Consider the following 20,000-nt stretch of genomic DNA (forward strand, 5'->3'; position numbering starts at 1 on the left):
AAATTTGAGGGAGAGAAGGAGAGAGCGAGAGAGAGCGAGAGAGAGCGAGAGAGCGAGAGAGAGAGAGAGAGAGAGAGAGAGAGAGAGAGAGAGAGAGAGAGAGAGAGAGAGGATGAGCTCCTGCATTTTTCAGCATGTTCTTAAAAAAAGATGGATTTAGAGTTATATAAACTTGTTTTTTTTGTCAGGGATCCTACCCTCTACAACACAACCTTCACTTCAAATCAACACTCCAAACCTACAACCTGATTTTGGATGGAATTACGGAATCACCTGGAAGGTTTACAACTACCAAAGCTATATGGTAAATTCTCTGGAAAACAACAGAAACCTGAAATGAAGCTATATTCTATTTCCAAAAGCCAAGAAGAAAAATACATGACGTTACTTTATAATGACTGAATGCTAAATTAAGGCTGCCAAGCTTGATACAGCTTCAATTAGCATTGACGTGTCAAGTGAGAGGTGTCAAAGCCCTTTAGCCCAACAATGGTAGGACCGTCGCACAGTCTAAGCCAACCAAATGGAGAGGCCTTAGAAGCTGCCTCCTGCTGTTCAGAGGTCATTCAAATACAGTGTGTAAAGAATAATAAGGCAAGAAAAGATTACAAAATGAAGCTCCTTATGGAAAATCAAGAGACACTTTTTGCAGACTATTATAAAAATGGGAACATCAGCATCCTCATCTTCCACACAGACCCTCCCCTGGCATGGAGCTATATTAACCAGACCCTCCCCTGGCATGGAGCTATATTAACCAGACCCTCCCCTGGCATGGAGCTATATTAACCAGACCATCCCCTGGCATGGTGCTATATTAACCAGACCCTCCCCTGGCATGGAGCTATATTAACCAGACCATCCCCTGGCATGGTGCTATATTAACCAGACCCTCCCCTGGCATGGAGCTATATTAACCAGACCCTCCCCTGGCATGGAGCTATATTAACCAGACCATCCCCTGGCATTGAGCTATATTAACCAGACCATCCCCTGGCATGGAGCTATATTAACCAGACCATCCCCTGGCATGGAGCTATATTAACCAGACCATCCCCTGGCATGGAGCTATATTAACCAGACCCTGCCCTGGCATTGAGCTATATTAACCAGACCCTCCCCTGGCATGGAGCTATATTAACCAGACCCTCCCCTGGCATGGAGCTATATTAACCAGACCATCCCCTGGCATGGAGCTATATTAACCAGACCCTCCCCTGGCATGGAGCTATATTAACCAGACCCTCCCCTGGCATGGAGCTATATTAACCAGACCCTCCCCTGGCATGGAGCTATATTAACCAGACCATCCCCTGGCATGGAGCTATATTAACCAGACCCTCCCCTGGCATGGAGCTATATTAACCAGACCATCCCCTGGCATGGAGCTATATTAACCAGACCCTCCCCTGGCATGGAGCTATATTAACCAGACCATCCCCTGGCATGGAGCTATATTAACCAGACCCTCCCCTGGCATGGAGCTATATTAACCAGACCCTCCCCTGGCATGGAGCTATATTAACCAGACCATCCCCTGGCATGGAGCTATATTAACCAGACCCTCCCCTGGCATGGAGCTATATTAACCAGACCATCCCCTGGCATGGAGCTATATTAACCAGACCCTCCCCTGGCATGGAGCTATATTAACCAGACCATCCCCTGGCATGGAGCTATATTAACCAGACCCTCCCCTGGCATGGAGCTATATTAACCAGACCATCCCCTGGCATGGAGCTATATTAACCAGACCCTCCCCTGGCATGGAGCTATATTAACCAGACCCTCCCCTGGCATGGTGCTATATTAACCAGACCCTCCCCTGGCATGGAGCTATATTAACCAGACCCTCCCCTGGCATGGAGCTATATTAACCAGACCCTCCCCTGGCATGGTGCTATATTAACCAGACCCTCCCCTGGCATGGAGCTATATTAACCAGACCCTCCCCTGGCATGGAGCTATATTAACCAGACCCTCCCCTGGCATGGAGCTATATTAACCAGACCCTCCCCTGGCATGGAGCTATATTAACCAGACCATCCCCTGGCATGGAGCTATATTAACCAGACAATCCCCTGGCATGGAGCTATATTAACCAGACCCTCCCCTGGCATGGAGCTATATTAACCAGACCCTCCCCTGGCATGGAGCTATATTAACCAGACCCTCCCCTGGCATGGAGCTATATTAACACAGACCATCCCCTGGCATTGAGCTATATTAACCAGACCATCCCCTGGCATGGAGCTATATTAACCAGACCATCCCCTGGCATGGAGCTATATTAACCAGACCATCCCCTGGCATGGAGCTATATTAACCAGACCATCCCCTGGCATTGAGCTATATTAACCAGACCCTCCCCTGGCATGGAGCTATATAAACACAGACCATCCCCTGGCATTGAGCTATATTAACCAGACCCTCCCCTGGCATGGTGCTATATTAACCAGACCATCCCCTGGCATTGAGCTATATTAACCAGACCATCCCCTGGCATTGAGCTATATTAACCAGACCCTCCCCTGGCATGGAGCTATATAAACACAGACCATCCCCTGGCATGGAGCTATATTAACCAGACCCTCCCCTGGCATGGTGCTATATTAACTAGACCATCCCCTGGCATGGAGTTATATTAACCAGACCCTCCCCTGGCATGGAGCTATATAAACACAGACCATCCCCTGGCATGGAGCTATATTAACCAGACCCTCCCCTGGCATGGAGTTATATTAACCAGACCATCCCCTGGCATGGAGCTATATTAACCAGACCATCCCCTGGCATGGAGCTATATTAACCAGACCCTCCCCTGGCATGGAGCTATATTAACCAGACCCTCCCCTGGCATGGAGCTATATTAACCAGACCCTCCCCTGGCATGGAGCTATATTAACCAGACCATCCCCTGGCATTGAGCTATATTAACCAGACCATCCCCTGGCATTGAGCTATATTAACCAGACCCTCCCCTGGCATGGTGCTATATTAACCAGACCATCCCCTGGCATTGAGCTATATTAACCAGACCCTCCCCTGGCATGGAGCTATATAAACACAGACCATCCCCTGGCATGGAGCTATATTAACCAGACCCTCCCCTGGCATGGTGCTATATTAACTAGACCATCCCCTGGCATGGAGTTATATTAACCAGACCCTCCCCTGGCATGGAGCTATATAAACACAGACCATCCCCTGGCATGGAGCTATATTAACCAGACCCTCCCCTGGCATGGAGTTATATTAACCAGACCATCCCCTGGCATGGAGCTATATTAACCAGACCATCCCCTGGCATGGAGCTATATTAACCAGACCCTCCCCTGGCATGGAGCTATATTAACCAGACCCTCCCCTGGCATGGAGCTATATTAACCAGACCCTCCCCTGGCATGGAGCTATATTAACCAGACCATCCCCTGGCATGGAGCTATATTAACCAGACCATCCCCTGGCATTGAGCTATATTAACCAGACCCTCCCCTGGCATGGAGCTATATAACCAGACCCTCCCCTGGCATGGAGCTATATTAACCAGACCATCCCCTGGCATGGAGCTATATTAACCAGACCCTCCCCTGGCATGGAGCTATATTAACCAGACAATCCCCTGGCATGGAGCTATATTAACCAGACCATCCCCTGGCATGGAGCTATATTAACCAGACCCTCCCCTGGCATGGAGCTATATTAACCAGACCATCCCCTGGCATGGAGTTATATTAACCAGACCATCCCCTGGCATGGAGCTATATTAACCAGACCCTCCCCTGGCATGGAGCTATATTAACCAGACCATCCCCTGGCATGGAGCTATATTAACCAGACCATCCCCTGGCATTGAGCTATATTAACCAGACCATCCCCTGGCATTGAGCTATATTAACCAGACCCTCCCCTGGCATGGAGCTATATAAACACAGACCATCCCCTGGCATGGAGCTATATTAACCAGACCCTCCCCTGGCATGGTGCTATATTAACTAGACCATCCCCTGGCATGGAGTTATATTAACCAGACCCTCCCCTGGCATGGAGCTATATAAACACAGACCATCCCCTGGCATGGAGCTATATTAACCAGACCCTCCCCTGGCATGGAGTTATATTAACCAGACCATCCCCTGGCATGGAGCTATATTAACCAGACCATCCCCTGGCATGGAGCTATATTAACCAGACCCTCCCCTGGCATGGAGCTATATTAACCAGACCCTCCCCTGGCATGGAGCTATATTAACCAGACCCTCCCCTGGCATGGAGCTATATTAACCAGACCATCCCCTGGCATGGAGCTATATTAACCAGACCATCCCCTGGCATTGAGCTATATTAACCAGACCCTCCCCTGGCATGGAGCTATATAACCAGACCCTCCCCTGGCATGGAGCTATATTAACCAGACCATCCCCTGGCATGGAGCTATATTAACCAGACCCTCCCCTGGCATGGAGCTATATTAACCAGACAATCCCCTGGCATGGAGCTATATTAACCAGACCATCCCCTGGCATGGAGCTATATTAACCAGACCCTCCCCTGGCATGGAGCTATATTAACCAGACCATCCCCTGGCATGGAGTTATATTAACCAGACCATCCCCTGGCATGGAGCTATATTAACCAGACCCTCCCCTGGCATGGAGCTATATTAACCAGACCATCCCCTGGCATGGAGCTATATTAACCAGACCCTCCCCTGGCATGGAGCTATATTAACCAGACCATCCCCTGGCATAGAGCTATATTAACACACTGTTAAGAGAGGGTTGTTACCGAGGGGTGGAAACAAGATACTAGATAACAAGGACTCTGATTCAGCTAATACAAATCACTGTACGTCTGGAACAGTACTGGTACAGGGCCCTTGAGAAAGATACCCTCACCCCGAGCAGGTCAGACCAAACTTCTTCATTATATAACCCCACAGATGAGCAACCCCAAGCGGAAAGTCAACCTCCCAGCACAGAGTACTACTCCCTCATTGAAATGAAGGATACATTTACCCAGCTGGAGGTAAGGCAGGAGGGGCTGGATGAAGAAGGTGATTACACTCCAGTCAGCACAGACCCAGACAACAGTCCAGCACAACAACACTCTCTTAACCAGACCCAGAGAGCTGGAGGTGGAGAGAGACACATCTGCACTCTGGACAGTGGTGAGACAACCTCAGCATGATAAAAAGCATGAGCAGGAGAAGAACAGAGCACTAGAGGAGAGGATCAGACTGCTGGGGGAGAGAGTGAGGGGGATGGAGGAGAGGGTGAGGGGGATGGAGGAGAGGGTGAGGGGGATGGAGGAGAGGGTGAGGGGGATGGAGGAGAGAGTGAGGGGATGGAGGAGAGGGTGAGGGGGATGGAGGAGAGAGTGAGGGGGATGGAGGAGAGAGGGTGAGGGGGATGGAGGAGAGGGTGAGGGGGATGGAGGAGAGGGTGAGGGGGATGGAGGAGAGAGTGAGGGGGATGGAGGAGAGGGTGAGGGGGATGGAGGAGAGGGTGAGGGGGATGGAGGAGAGAGTGAGGGGGATGGAGGAGAGGGTGAGGGGGATGGAGGAGAGAGTGAGGGGGATGGAGGAGAGGGTGAGGGGGATGGAGGAGAGGGTGAGGGGGATGGAGGAGAGGGTGAGGGGGATGGAGGAGAGAGTGAGGGGGATGGAGGAGAGGGTGAGGGGATGGAGGAGAGGGTGAGGGGATGGAGGAGAGAGTGAGGGGGATGGAGGAGAGGGTGAGGGGGATGGAGGAGAGGGTGAGGGGATGGAGGAGAGGATCAGGCTGCTGGAGGAGAGGGTGAGGGGGATGGAGGAGAGGTTGAGGGGGATGGAGGAGAGGGTGAGGGGGATGGAGGAGAGGGTGAGGGGGATGGAGGAGAGGGTGATGGGGATGGAGGAGAGGATCAGGCTGCTGGAGGAGAGGGTGAGGGGGATGGAGGAGAGGGGTGAGGGGGATGGAGGAGAGGGTAAGGGGGATGGAGGAGAGAGTGAGGGGGATGGAGGAGAGGGTGAGGGGGATGGAGGAGAGGATCAGGCTGCTGGAGGAGAGGGTGAGGGGGATGGAGGAGAGGGTGAGGGGGATGGAGGAGAGGGTGAGGGGGATGGAGGAGAGGATCAGGCTGCTGGAGGAGAGGGTGAGGGGGATGGAGGAGAGGGTGAGGGAAATGGAGGAGAGGGTGAGGGGGATGGAGGAGAGGATCAGGCTGCTGGAGGAGAGGGTGAGGGGGATGGAGGTGAGGGTGAGGGGGATGGAGGAGAGGGTGACGGGGATGGAGGAGAGGGTGAGGGGGATGGCGTGTAACAGAGAACAACCTACTAGAGAGGTGGCCACCCCTGCAGAGAAGCCAGCAGAACAGCCCACCTCAGCTCCAGACAAAAGTCTCAACACCACAGCAGAACAGTCCACCCCAGACCCTGACCATAGCCTCAACATCACAGCGGAGAAAATGAACAACAATGACAAATGGATTGATGAAGAATCCAAAAACCTTAGAAAGAAATTGAGAAACCTGTCCAACGAAAAACAAAGAGACCTGAGTCTACGCCTTCACTATGGTGAATCACTAAAACAATACAGAAATACCTTGACACTAAAGGACATCACTCTCAAACGCAGCACCAACACTTCACACAGGAGCAACAGATCAACAGACCCCCCCCCCCACGCCGAGAGGACCTGCATCCAGACCACAACAGAACGCAACACCACCAGCCACATCCACACTCCACCCCCAACTAATCAACACCCCCGCCAAGTCAACTACGCCCATACCACATTTAGGCCCCCTCAGATCAGACCTATGCCCCTCCTGCCCACCCCATGCCCCCCCTCCCGCAACGAGGGCCTCAAAATGGAAGTCACACATAAGTCCAAGCCATGAGCAGGCAAACAGGCCCGACCCCCACTCTTACACTTGCCCAAGATAATGGCATGTACCAGATGCTCAGCAGGCTCTACTCACACTTACTGGGCTTAGGCCAAACCACACGACCAAAACAATTGGACAATTTATGGAACACAAAGTCATCTGCCTTTGGCCTAAAGAGCAGGAACTTGTACTTCATCAAAGAAATGATACATACAGGCATTGTCATCCTACAAGAAACATGGTATAGAGAAGACAGACCCACTGGTTGACCTCTAGGTTACAGAGAGCTGGTAGTCCCATCCACTAAACTACCAGGTGTGAAACAGGGAAGGGACTCAGGGGGTGTGCTACTTTGGTATTGAGCAGACCTAACTCACTCCCTTAAATTAGTCAAAACAGGAACATTTCACATTTGGCTACAAATTCAAAAAGAAATTACCTTAACAGAGACAAATGTCCTCCTGTGTGCTACCTATATCCCCCCACTAGAATCCCAATACTATAATGAAGACAGCTTCTCCATCCTGGAGGGGGAAATCAATCATTTCCAGCCCAGGGATATGTACTAGTCTGTGGCGACCTAAATGCCGGAACCGGACAAGAACCTGACACCCTCAGCACACAGGGGAACAAACACCTACCTGGAGGTGACAGCATTCATCAAAATTGTCTGTACTGTCAACGGTACTGGAGTCCTTAGTTAGTAGGCAGCTGAAGACCTACTTCCAAGAAAACAACATCTTAAATGGAATGCAATCAGGTTTTAGGTCTGGCCACAGCACTGTTTCAGCAACATTGAAGGGTTTAAATTACATCCACTGTGCTCTTGATAAGAAGTTACATTGTGTGTCTGTTTTTATTGATTTGTCGAAGGCTTTTGACACCGTGGACCATGCTGTGTTAGTGCAAAGGTTAAAATGTTGTGGGATTACTGTTCAGGCTCTAGATTGGATTATAAATTACCTATCAAATCGTGCACAATGTGTAATGGCGGAGTCCATAGAGGTGTACTCAGGTGTTCCGCAAGGTTCTATTTTGTACCCACTGTTGTTCATTTTGCATATCAACAACATTGGGGATCTTATTGAAACAGCAAATGTTCATTTTTATGCAGGTGATACTGTTCTTTATTCAAATGCCCAAAGAGCATTTAACATCACACAACAGAATCTGTATGATTTAAAGCTGACTCTAAATATGGGTAAAACAAAATGCATGGTATTTTCAAATGCCAGGCATGTTACTAATCATGTCATTGATAAATTGGCTGGACACACTATAGAGCAAGTTAAAGTGTACAAATATTTTGGTGTGTGGGTTGATGAATAGCTGAGCTTCACTGTGCATGTAGAGAACTTGATAAGGAAGCTCAAGCTGAAAATAGGATTTTATTACCGGCATAAGGCTTGTTTTTCTTTTGAGGCTAGGAAGGAGCTGGTACTATGTACATTACTGTAAGTTTTAGATTCGAGTGATGATATACAGTACTTGGCAAAGCCCTTGTTGGCAATCACAGAGGTCAGACGTTTCTTGTAGTTGGCCACCAGGTTTGCACACATCTCAGGAGGGATTTTGTCTCACTCCTCTTTGCAGCACTTCTTCAAGTCATTAAGGTGGACGTTTGCCAACTCGAACCTTCAGCTCCCAACACAGATTTTCTATGGGATTAAGGTCTAGAGTCTGGCTAGGCCACTCCAGGACCTTAATGTGCTTCTTCTTGAGCAACTCCTTTGTTGCCTTGGCCATGTGTTTTGGGTCATTGTCATGCTGGAATACCCATCTACGACCCATTTTCAATGCCCTGGCTGAGGGAAGGAGGTTCTCACCCAATATTTGACGGTACATGACCCTGTCCATCGTCCCTTTGATACGGTGAAGTTGTCCTGTCCCCTTCGCAGAAAAACACCCCCAAAGCATAATGTTTCCACCTCCATGTTTGATGGTGGGGATGGTGTTCTTGGGGTCATAGGCAGCATTCCTCCTCCTCCAAACACAGAGAGTTGAGTTGATGCCAAAGAGCTCCATTTTGGTCTCATCTGACCACAACACTTTCACCCAGTTGTCCTCTGAATCATTCAGATGTTCATTGGCAAACTTCAGACGGGCATGTATATGTGCTTTCTTGAGCAGGGAGACCTTGCGGGCGCTGCAGGATTTCAGTCCTTCACGGCATAGTGTGTTACCAATTGTTTTCTTGGTGACTATGGTCCCAGCTGCCAACAATAGTGTGTTACCAACTATGGTCCTAGCTGCCAAAACCTGTAACAGTAACCGCAGACAAGACAGTTGAACTAATCTGATTGGATAGATTGGTAACCGCAGACAAGACAGTTGAACTAATCTGATTGGATAGATTGGTAACCACAGACAAGACAGTTGAACTAACCTGTTTGGATAGATTGGTAACCACAGACAAGGATAGATTGGTAACCACAGACAATGATAGATTGGTAACCACAGACAAGACAGTTGAACTTACCTGTTTGAATAGATTGGTAACCACAGACAAGACAGTTGAACTTACCTGTTTGGATAGATTGGTAACCACAGACAAGGATAGATTGGTAACCACAGACAAGACAGTTGAACTAACCTGTTTGGATAGATTGGTAACCACAGACAAGGATAGATTGGTAACCACAGACAATGATAGATTGGTAACCACAGACAAGACAGTTGAACTTATCTGTTTGGATAGATTGGTAACCACAGACAAGGATAGATTGGTAACTAGAGACGAGACAGTTGAACTTACCTGTTTGGATAGATTGGTAACCACAGACAAGGATAGATTGGTAACCACAGACAAGGATAGATTGGTAACCACAGACAAGGATAGATTGGTAACTACAGACAAGACAGTTAAACTAACCTGTTTGGATAGATTGGTAACCACAGACAATGATAGATTGGTAACCACAGACAAGGATAGATTGGTAACCACAGACAAGGATAGATTGGTAACTACAGACAAGACAGTTGAACTGAAGATGTAGACAGAGAAACAGAGAACACACATTGTACATACATGTAAGAACCCTATTGCTCTTGCAGCCTCTAGGCAGACATATTTGAAGCAGCTGATCAATGTATATCCCTTTGGTGGTTGTTACAGTTTTTCTCAATTCCCAGGGAGAAGTACATTTTTAATTAAAAAAATATTCATATTTTTCCGTCATTGTCTTTTGGTGAACGAGAACATGTTCTATCATAATAGCTCAAAATTGATCAGAAATTACTACTCTGCTTTGCTCTTTGCAATTTAGTTTTTTGTTCTTCCTCCTCCTTGTACCCCTATTTTTACAGTACTGTACCCTGCATCTCACAAACTTGTCCTTTGTCTCTGTGATACTGTAATTCTTGTTCTTTGTTGATATGAACCTGCAACCAGTCAAAATCTATTGAGCAGTCAGTACTGTTAATAAATGGAAAGCACAATGTTCAGGGCCATACAAGTCATCCATTGTACAGTATACAGCCTACAATGCACTGTACTACAGTATCCATTCTCAGACTTTCTCCTTCCCACCTTCAACAACCTGTTTGCTCTCTGAACTCGCTTATATTGGTTGTGTCACATCATTTGAAACAGGTTAAATCAATTTTGAGTGGTTGTGTTCAATCAATGACATATGGTCTCTATTTGTATTTGATTGTTGCCACTTGTGTTTACCAGTATGGATGACATGTGCATTAGAGTGCAGAATGTGTTTTGAGAATGAAAATGTGTTTAGAGTTTTGCTGAAAAGTCTAAGTGAGACCTGCAAATTCTGTTTTACCATTTGAAATGGTTTAAGGTATTGACAACAGACTGCATAATTAGCTAAATGAGTCCAGGCAACTGAGAACTTTGTTCAGCCAATGGGTTTTAGTGTTTTAGCAATTGAGAAAAACTGTGTGTGAGAGAGAGAGAGAGAGACAGAGAGAGAGAGAGAGAGAAAGAGAAAGAGAAAGAGAGAGAGAGAGAGAGAGAGAGAGAGAGAGAGAGAGAGAGAGAGAGAGAGAGAGAGAGAGAGAGAGAGAGAGAGAGAGAGAGAAGATGAGCTCCGGCTCAGTAAATTTTTACCCTTTTAGGGTGTTTCTATATTCCCCTTCTGTTCAACCTCACTCGCACACAAACAGTTACACACAGGACTGATGTAAGGGGCAGGCTGAGAGTATTAACAGTGTGTGTGGACCTGAGGTATTGATCTATATGTATAGCGTAATGAAGCAGAGATGAGTTGTTGTGACGTTAAAAAGAAAAACACAAACACACGAGAGAGAGAGAGAGAAAGAGAGAGAGAGAGAGAGAGAGAGAGAGAGAGAGAGAGAGAGAGAGAGAGAGAGAGAGAGAGAGAGAGAGAGAGAGAGAGAGAGATAGAGAGAGATAGAGATAGAGATAGAGAGAGAGAGAGAGAGAGAGAGAGAGAGAGAGAGAGAGAGAGAGAGAGAGAGAGAGAGATAGAGAGAGAGAGAGAGAGAGAGAGAGAGAGAGAGAGAGAGAGAGAGAGAGAGAGAGAGAGAGAGAGAGAGAGAGAGAGAGAGAGAGAGAGAGAGAGAGAGGGAGAGATAGAGTTAGGGAGAGAGAGACATTGAGTGGGGGAGAGAGAGAGACATAGAGTGGGGGGAGAGAGAGAAAGAGAGAGAGAGAGAGAGACATAGAGTGGGGGGAGAGAGAGAGAGACGGAGACAGCGAGAGTGACACAGAGAGAGACATAGAGAGGGGGAGGTGGAATCTATTCAATTCAACTAAGAGATCATCTATTTAGGTGTAGTTGTCATGCTGACATCAGAGCACCCTAAAATGCGCATCTGTGACATCTGTGGTCTGATCCATGGTCGAACCATTTGAACCATCGTTGAAGGCTTTAAACCACAGCCTCATACTGGAGGCACACAAGGTTTCTGATGGTGGACAGAGGGGAAGCACACTGGGTTTCTAATGGGGGACAGCAGGTAGGCAAACAGGGTTTCTAATGGGGGACAGCAGGTAGGCAAACAGGGTTTCTAATGTGGACAGCAGGGAGGCACACAGTGTTTCTGATGGGGGACAGCAGGGAGGCACACAGGGTTTCTGATAGGGGACAACAGGGAGGCACACAGTGTTTCTGATGGGGGGCAGCAGGGAGGCACACAGGGTTTCTGATGGTGGACAGCGGGGCGGCACACAGGGTTCCTAATGTGGACAGCAGGGAGGCACACAGGGTTTCTGATGGGGGACAGCGGGGAGGCACACAGGGTTTCTGATGGGGACAGCAGGGAGGCACACAGGGTTTCTGATGGTGGACAGCAGGGAGGCACACAGGGTTTCTGATGGTGGACAGCGGGGAGGCACACAGGGTTTCTGACAGGGGACAGCAGGGAGGCACACAGGGTTTCTGATGGGGATAGCAGGGAGGCACACAGTGTTTCTAATGGTGGACAGCAGGGAGGCACACAGGGTTTCTAATGGTGGACAGCAGGGAGGCACACTGGGTTTCTGACAGGGGACAGCAGGGAGGCACACAGTGTTTCTAATGGGGGACAGCAGGGAGGCACACAGGGTTTCTAATGGTGGACAGCAGGGAGGCACACAGGGTTTCTGACAGGGGACAGCAGGGAGGCACACAGTGTTTCTGACAGGGGACAGCAGGGAGGCACACAGGGTTTCTGATGGTGGACAGCGGAGCGGCACACAGGGTTTCTAATGTGGGGCAGCAGGGAGGCACACAGGGTTTCTGATAGGGGACAGCAGGGAGGCACACAGGGTTTCTGATGGTGGACAGCAGGGAGGCAGACAGGGTTTCTAATGGGGGACAGCAGGGAGGTACACAGGGTTTCTGACAGGGGACAGCAGGGAGGCACACAGGGTTTCTGACAGGGGACAGCAGGGAGGCACACAGGGTTTCTGACAGGGGACAGCAGGGAGGCACACAGGGTTTCTGATGGTGGACAGCAGGGAGGCACACAGGGTTTCTGATGGGGGACAACGGGGAGGCACACAGGGTTTCTGATGGGGACAGCAGGGAGGCACACAGGGTTACTGACAGGGGACAGCAGGGAGGCACCCAGGGTTTCTGATGGTGGACAGTGGGGAGGCACACAGGGTTTCTGACAGGGGACAGCAGGGAGGCACACAGGGTTTCTGATGGTGGACAGGGGGGAGGCACACAGGGTTTCTGATGGTCGACAGCAGGGAGGCACACAGGGTTTCTGACAGGGGACAGCAGGGAGGCACACAGTGTTTCTGATGGGGGACAGCAGGGAGGCACACAGGGTTTCTGATGGTGGACAGCGGAGCGGCACACAGGGTTTCTAATGTGGGGACAGCAGGGAGGTACACAGGGTTTCTGATAGGGGACAGCAGGGAGGCACACAGGGTTGCTGATGGTGGACAGCAGGGAGGCAGACAGGGTTTCTAATGGGGGACAGCAGGGAGGTACACAGGGTTTCTGACAGGGGACAGCAGGGAGGCACACAGGGTTTCTGACAGGGGACAGCAGGGAGGCACACAGGGTTTCTGACAGGGGACAGCAGGGAGGCACACAGGGTTTCTGATGGTGGACAGCAGGGAGGCACACAGGGTTTCTGATGGTGGACAGCGGGGAGGCACACAGGGTTTCTGATGGGGGAGAGCAGGGGCATGTGAACTGATCAGCCAAGGGCTAAACAAGATGGGACAGAATGCTCATCAAATATGATAGAGAGACTGTGTGAACAATATGTGGGAGGAGAGAAGAGAGAGCTAAGTAGGAAGGAAGGAAGGAAGGAAGGAAGGAAGGAAGGAAGGAAGGAAGGAAGGAAGGAAGGAAGGAAGGAAGGAAGGAAGGAAGGAAGGAAGGAAGAGAAGGAAGATGTGGGAATATAGCATGTCTGGCCTTGGATGTGTTAGTGGTAGATGGACAATGCCCAGTGTGTGTGTGTGTGTTTTGCGTGCATGCGTGTGTGTGTGTGTGCGTGTGATTGGTATGCAATAGGCGAGTCATTCTATTATAGGCCATGTATCATCAGTGATAGGCAGTAGATTGCCTTCCTATCCTCTGGGTGAGAGATTAATGACATGCTGTCACACACACACACACACGCACGCACGCACGCACGCGCACGCACGCACGCACGCACGCACGCACGCACACACACACACACACACACACACACACACACACACACACACACACACACACACACACACACACACACACACACACACAGTAGGTGGTCTAGATTCACTCTCTCTGTCCAGGGAGAACAGTGATGTGTTGGATGTGAAGGGGTTGTCCTTATAGCTAAGTACTCTATGTGTGTTTGTGTGTGTGTGAGCGTATTGTGTTCTGATTAGACATAGTTTAATGTGTTCTAATAATCTATTCTGCCTTTGTGCTTGATGCTCTTTTAACTCCTTTCTAAATAGTGTAGCATTCAACAGAGAGCGTTAAAACCAACCAGATACACAACTCCCCACATAGAAATGAACAGCACAATTACCTAGAACGACTTGAAAGCTCCATTTGCAGGAGTACTACTATCGTTTTCACACAGACACACACACACACACACACACACACACACACACACACACACACACACACACACACACACACACACACACACACACACACACACACACACACACACACACACACACACACACACACACACACACACACACACACACACACACACAAACACATAACTATTTCATGAAGCAATCAATAGAGAGGACTGGGATGTTGTCCATGACTAACGTTCCCATAACACTCTCCTGCTGTCTTCTAGCCCTCATCGTTCTCGTGTCTTTGCCTTGGCTTTGATAGCTTACAGCAGGCTATGACATGTTATTACAGGCTTTGATCGCTTTACAGCAGCTATGACACGTTATTACAGGCTTTGATAGCTTACAGCAGCTATGACACGTTATTACAGGCTTTGATAGCTTACAGCAGGCTATGACATGTTATTACAGGCTATGATAGCTATTACAGGCTATGACAGAGTATAAGGCCAGTAAATGGATGTTATTTAGGAGGTTATAACATGTCTGTGAGTAAACAGTGCATGAATCAACCGACACTAATGGATCCAACACTCGGGTGTCTGGTGTCCCTGATGATCTTCTTGGCCTTCCTGCGACACCAGGTGTTGTAGGTGTCCTGGGGGGCAGGCAGTGAGCACCCAATGGTGCCTGCTGCTGAGCATACTTCGGTCTGCAGAGCCCTGCGGAGTTGCCATTCCAAGCCGTGATTCAGCACGACAGTATGCTCTTGATGGTGCTCCTGTAGAACACTGTGAGTGCCCTCTGGGACAGGCTGAATTTCTTCAGCCTCCTGAGGTTGAGTCGCTTCCATGTGGTTTGATCATTTCAGCTCATTGGAGATGTGTACGCTGAGGAACTTGAAAATGGGGGCTTGCCCAACCTGCTTCCTCCTGAAGTCCACAATCAGCTCCTTTGTTTTGTTGACGTTGAGGAAGAGGTTGTTTACCTGGCACCACACCGTCGGAGTGCCTTCTTCCTCCCTGTAGGCCATCTCATTGTTGTTGGTATCAGGCCTACTACTGTCGTGTCATCAGTGAACTTGATGATGGAGTTGGAACTGTGTGAGGCCTCACAGTCCTGGGTATACAGGGAGTACAGGAGGGGAAGCCTCCGTTGATGATTCATGGTACTAAGCCTCCGGTGACAATCCATGGCCCGGAGCCTGCGGTGAGGATCCATGGCCCGGAGCCTGCGGTGAGGATCCATGGCCCGGAGCCTCCAGTGATGATTCATGGTACTAAGCCTCCGGTGACAATCCATGGCCCGGAGCCTGCGGTGAGGATCCATGGCCCGGAGCCTCCGGTGATGATTCATGGTACTAAGCCTCCGGTGACAATCCATGGCCCGGAGCCTGCGGTGAGGATCCATGGCCCGGAGCCTGCGGTGAGGATCCATGGCCCGGAGCCTCCGGTGATGATTCATGGTACTAAGCCTCCGGTGACAATCCATGGCCCGGAGCCTGCGGTGAGGATCCATGGCCCGGAGCCTGCGGTGACGATCCATGGCCCGGAGCCTGCGGTGAGGATCCATGGCCCGGAGCCTGCGGTGAGGATCCATGGCCCGGAGCCTCCTGTGATGCTTCATGGTACTAAGCCTCCGGTGACAATCCATGGCCCGGAGCCTGCGGTGAGGATCCATGGCACGGAGCCTGCGGTGAGGATCCATGGCCCGGAGCCTGCGGTGAGGATCCATGGCCCGGAGCCTGCGGTGAGGATCCATGGCCCGGAGCCTGCGGTGAGGATCCATGGCCCGGAGCCTCCGGTGATGATTCATGGTACTAAGCCTCCAGTGACAATCCATGGCCCGGAGCCTGCGGCAGGGCCGGCGCAGGATATCCTGGGCCGAAGAGACTGGCGCGCTGAGCCGGCACCATCCGTCCCCACTGGATGCCCACTCTAGCCCGTCCAATGCGGGGAGCTGGAATATAGCGTAGTGGGCTGTGAACGCGCACTGGAGACACTGTGCGCTCCACCGCATAACAGGGTGCCTGACCAGTACCATGCTCCCTACGGTAAGCACGAGGAGTTGGCTCGGGTCTCCAACCTGACTCAGCCAATCTCCTCGTGTGTCCTGCTCTGCTGTGCCAACTCCTCTTATTGTCGCCTCTCTGCTTTCGCCGCCTCTATCTCCTCCCTTCGACGCCGATACTCTCCAGCCTTTGCCCAGGGTCCCTTGCCTTCCAATATCTCCTCCCATGTCCATTCCTCCAGAAAACGCTGCTCCTCCCGGCCACGCCGCTTGGTCCGTTTGTGGTGGGTAGTTCTGACATGATCGTCGTCAGGGAAATGACCGGACCAAGGTGCAGCATGGTGAGCATACATTTATTTTTATTAAGAATGTCCCCAACAAAAACAAGAAACAACAAAAACGAACATGAAGCTTACTAGGGCTGTACAGGCCACTAACAAAGTCAACTACCCACAACCAAGGTAGCAAAAAAGGCTGCTTAAGTATGATTCCCAATCAGAGACAACGATAGACAGCTGTCCCTGATTGAGAACCATACCCAGCCAAAACATAGAAACAGAAAACATAGCAATAAAGAAACTAGAATGCCCACTCTAGTCACACACTGGCCTAAACAAAATAGAGAATAAAAGCCACTCTATGGCCAGGGCGTGACAGGTTATGCTTGAATCTGGAGAAAAGGGAGTTTAGCTTGTCCAATAGGGTGGCGTTGGTTTCCGCGACTTGACTGGCTTTCTTATTGTATTCCATGATTGCCTCATGTCCGACCCGTTCAATTGCCCCTACACTTTGTTCCTATACTTGTGTCTCGCCATCTTGATCGATCTGCGTAGGTCGCATTTGTCGTGTTTAACCTTACAATTGTCCCCGGTCTTCTTGCCATCTTTATAAGCGACAAAGCTGCCATCAATTCAGGCGTTTTGATTTGGGTATTTTTTTTAAGACACCATCAGTATGACATAATCTATGTATTTTTTGATAAATCTGTTGACTGAGTTGGCATATTCATTGATGTTATCCCCAGAGGTGCCCGTAGCATATTTCAGTCCACGTGATCAAACAGTCTTGGAGCATGAATTCTGATTGATCAGACCAGCATCGTACAGACCTGACCACTGGAACTTCGTGGTCATATTTGCCAACAGGAGGACGGGAGAGGGCCTTATAGCCTTGTAGAAAAGGTTTTTAATAGTGGTCAAGTTTAGATTTTCAGTGAGTTGGACAGTCAATGTGTTGATAGTAATCGGGAACACGGACCTCAAATTACTTTTGTTAAAGTCCTCTACAACAATGAATGCTGCCTCCGGTAATACGGCCCCCAATTTGTTCAATGTCCAATGAAAGATCTTTGAGAGCACTTTTGGTGTCGGCCTGGGGCAGGATGAACAGCCGTGGCCAAAATTTTTGAGAATGACACAAATATAAAATTTCACAAAGTCTGCTGATTCAGTGTCTTTAGATATTTTTGTGAGATGTTACTATGGGATACTGAAGTATAATTACAAGCATTTCATAAGTGTCAAAGGCTTTTATTGACAATTACATGAAGTTAACTCAAAGAGTCAATATTTGCAGTGTTGACCCTTCTTTTTCAAGAACTCTGCAATCCTGCCCTGGCATGCTGTCAATTAATTTCTGGGCCACATCCTGACTGATGGCAGCCCATTCTTGCATAATCAATGCTTGGAGTTTGTCAGAATTTGTGGGTTTTTGTTTGTCCACCCGCCCCTTGAGGATTCAAATCAAAATCAAATTTATTTACATCAGCTGATATCTCAAAGTGCTGTACAGAAACCCAGCCTAAAACCCCAAACAGCAAGCAATGCAGGTGAAGAAGCATGGATTGACCACAAGTTCTCAATGGGATTAAGGTCTGGGAAGTTCCCTGGCCATGGACCCAAAATATCAATGTTTTGTTCCCCGAGCCACTTAGTTATCACTTTTGCCTTATTGCAAGGTGCTCCATCAAGGCATTGTTCGTCACCAAACTGTTCCTGGATGGTTGGGTGTAGCTGCTCTTTGAGGATGTGTTGGTACTGTTCTTTATTCATGGATGTGTTCTTAGGCAAAATTGTGAGTGAGCCCACTCCCTTGGCTGAGAAGCAACCCCACGCTTGAATGGCCTCAGGATGCTTTACTGTTGGCATGACACAGGACTGATGGTAGCGCTCACCTTGTCAAGCTTGACAAGCTTTTTCCCGGATTCCGCAAATATTCGGAAAGGGATTCATCAGAGAAAATGACTTTACCCCACTCCTCAGCAGTCCAATCCCGGTACCTTTTGCAGAATATCAGTCTGTCCCTGATGTTTTTTCCTGGAGAGAAGTGACTTCTTTGCTGCCCTTCTTGACACCAGGCCATCCTCCAAAAGTCTTCACCTCACTGTGTGTGCAGATGCACTCACACCTGCCTGCTGCCATTCCTCAGAAAGCTCTGTACTGGTGGTGCCCCGATCCAGCAGCTGAATCAACTTTACGAGATGGTCCTGGCACTTGCAGGACTTTCATGGGCACCCCGAAGCCTTCTTCACAACAATTGAACCGCTCTCCTTCAAGTTCTTGATGATCCGATAAACGGTTGATTTAGGTGCAATCTTACTGGCAGCAATATCCTTGCCTGTGAAACCCTTTTTGTGCAAAGTGATGATGACGGCACGTGTTTCCTTGCACGTAACCATGATTGACAAAGGAAGAACAATGATTCCAAGCACCACCCTCCTTTTGAAGCTTTCAGTCTGTTATTCGAACTCAATCAGCATGACAGAGTGATCTCCAGCCTTGTCCTCGTCAACACTCACACCTGTGTTAACGAGAGAATCACTGACATGGTGTCAGCTGGTCCTTTTATGGCAGGGATGAAATGCAGTGGAAATGTTTTTGGGGGATTCAGTTCATTGACATGGCAATGAGGGACTTTGTAATTCATTTCAGTTCATCTGATCTCTTCATAACATTCTGGAGTACATGGAAATTGCCATCATGCAAACTGAGGCAGCAGACTTTGTGAAAATTAATATTTGTGTCATTCTCAAAATGTTTGGCCACGACTGTGCACAGCCGTGGTGATAATCCATGAATCTGAGATCTCTCTCGGAAGGTAAAAAGGCCAACATTTGATGACCAAGTCGGGAGAGCAGAAGCTCGCAAGTTCCTGTACATTTCCCCCATTGCACCACATCTTATTGGTTATAAAGCAGAGGCCAATCCCTTCATTCCTGCCAAAGAGAGCCCCCTTCCTATCCGCTTGATGAACTATAAAACCCACTAGTTGTATATAATCCATCTGGATGTTGGAGGAAATCCAAGTCTCAGAAAAGCAGAGTATGTTGCAGAATCTGATGTCCCTCTGGAAGGAGTTCCTCGCTTTGAGTTTGTTACATTTATTTACTAGTGAACATTGACGAGTAGTATGACATGGAGGTGGAGAGAGAGTGATAGAGAGAGAGAGTGATAAAGAGAGAGTGATGGAGAGAGACAGTGATGGAGAGAGACAGTGATGGAGAGAGAGTGATGGAGAGAGACAGTGATAAAGAGAGAGTGATGGAGACAGACGGTGATGGAGAGAGACAGTGATGGAGAGAGAGAGTGATGGAGACATGGAGAGAGAGAGTAATGAGAGATACAGTAATGTAGAGAGAGACATGGGGAGAGAGGGAGAGAGAGAGAGA

At 49.0% G+C, this 20,000-nt stretch overlaps 1 protein-coding gene across 2 annotated transcripts in view; it reads right to left on the reverse strand.

The window, feature by feature from the left end:
• The window catches only part of gria4a (glutamate receptor, ionotropic, AMPA 4a), a 182,235-nt gene that overhangs the window by 26,729 nt on the left and 135,506 nt on the right, over positions 1–20,000 (reverse strand). The window lies entirely within an intron of this gene.

The sequence above is a fragment of the Oncorhynchus gorbuscha genome, linkage group LG19, assembly GCF_021184085.1.
Source record: "Oncorhynchus gorbuscha isolate QuinsamMale2020 ecotype Even-year linkage group LG19, OgorEven_v1.0, whole genome shotgun sequence".
In the NCBI taxonomy this organism is placed as follows: Eukaryota; Metazoa; Chordata; class Actinopteri; order Salmoniformes; family Salmonidae; genus Oncorhynchus; species Oncorhynchus gorbuscha.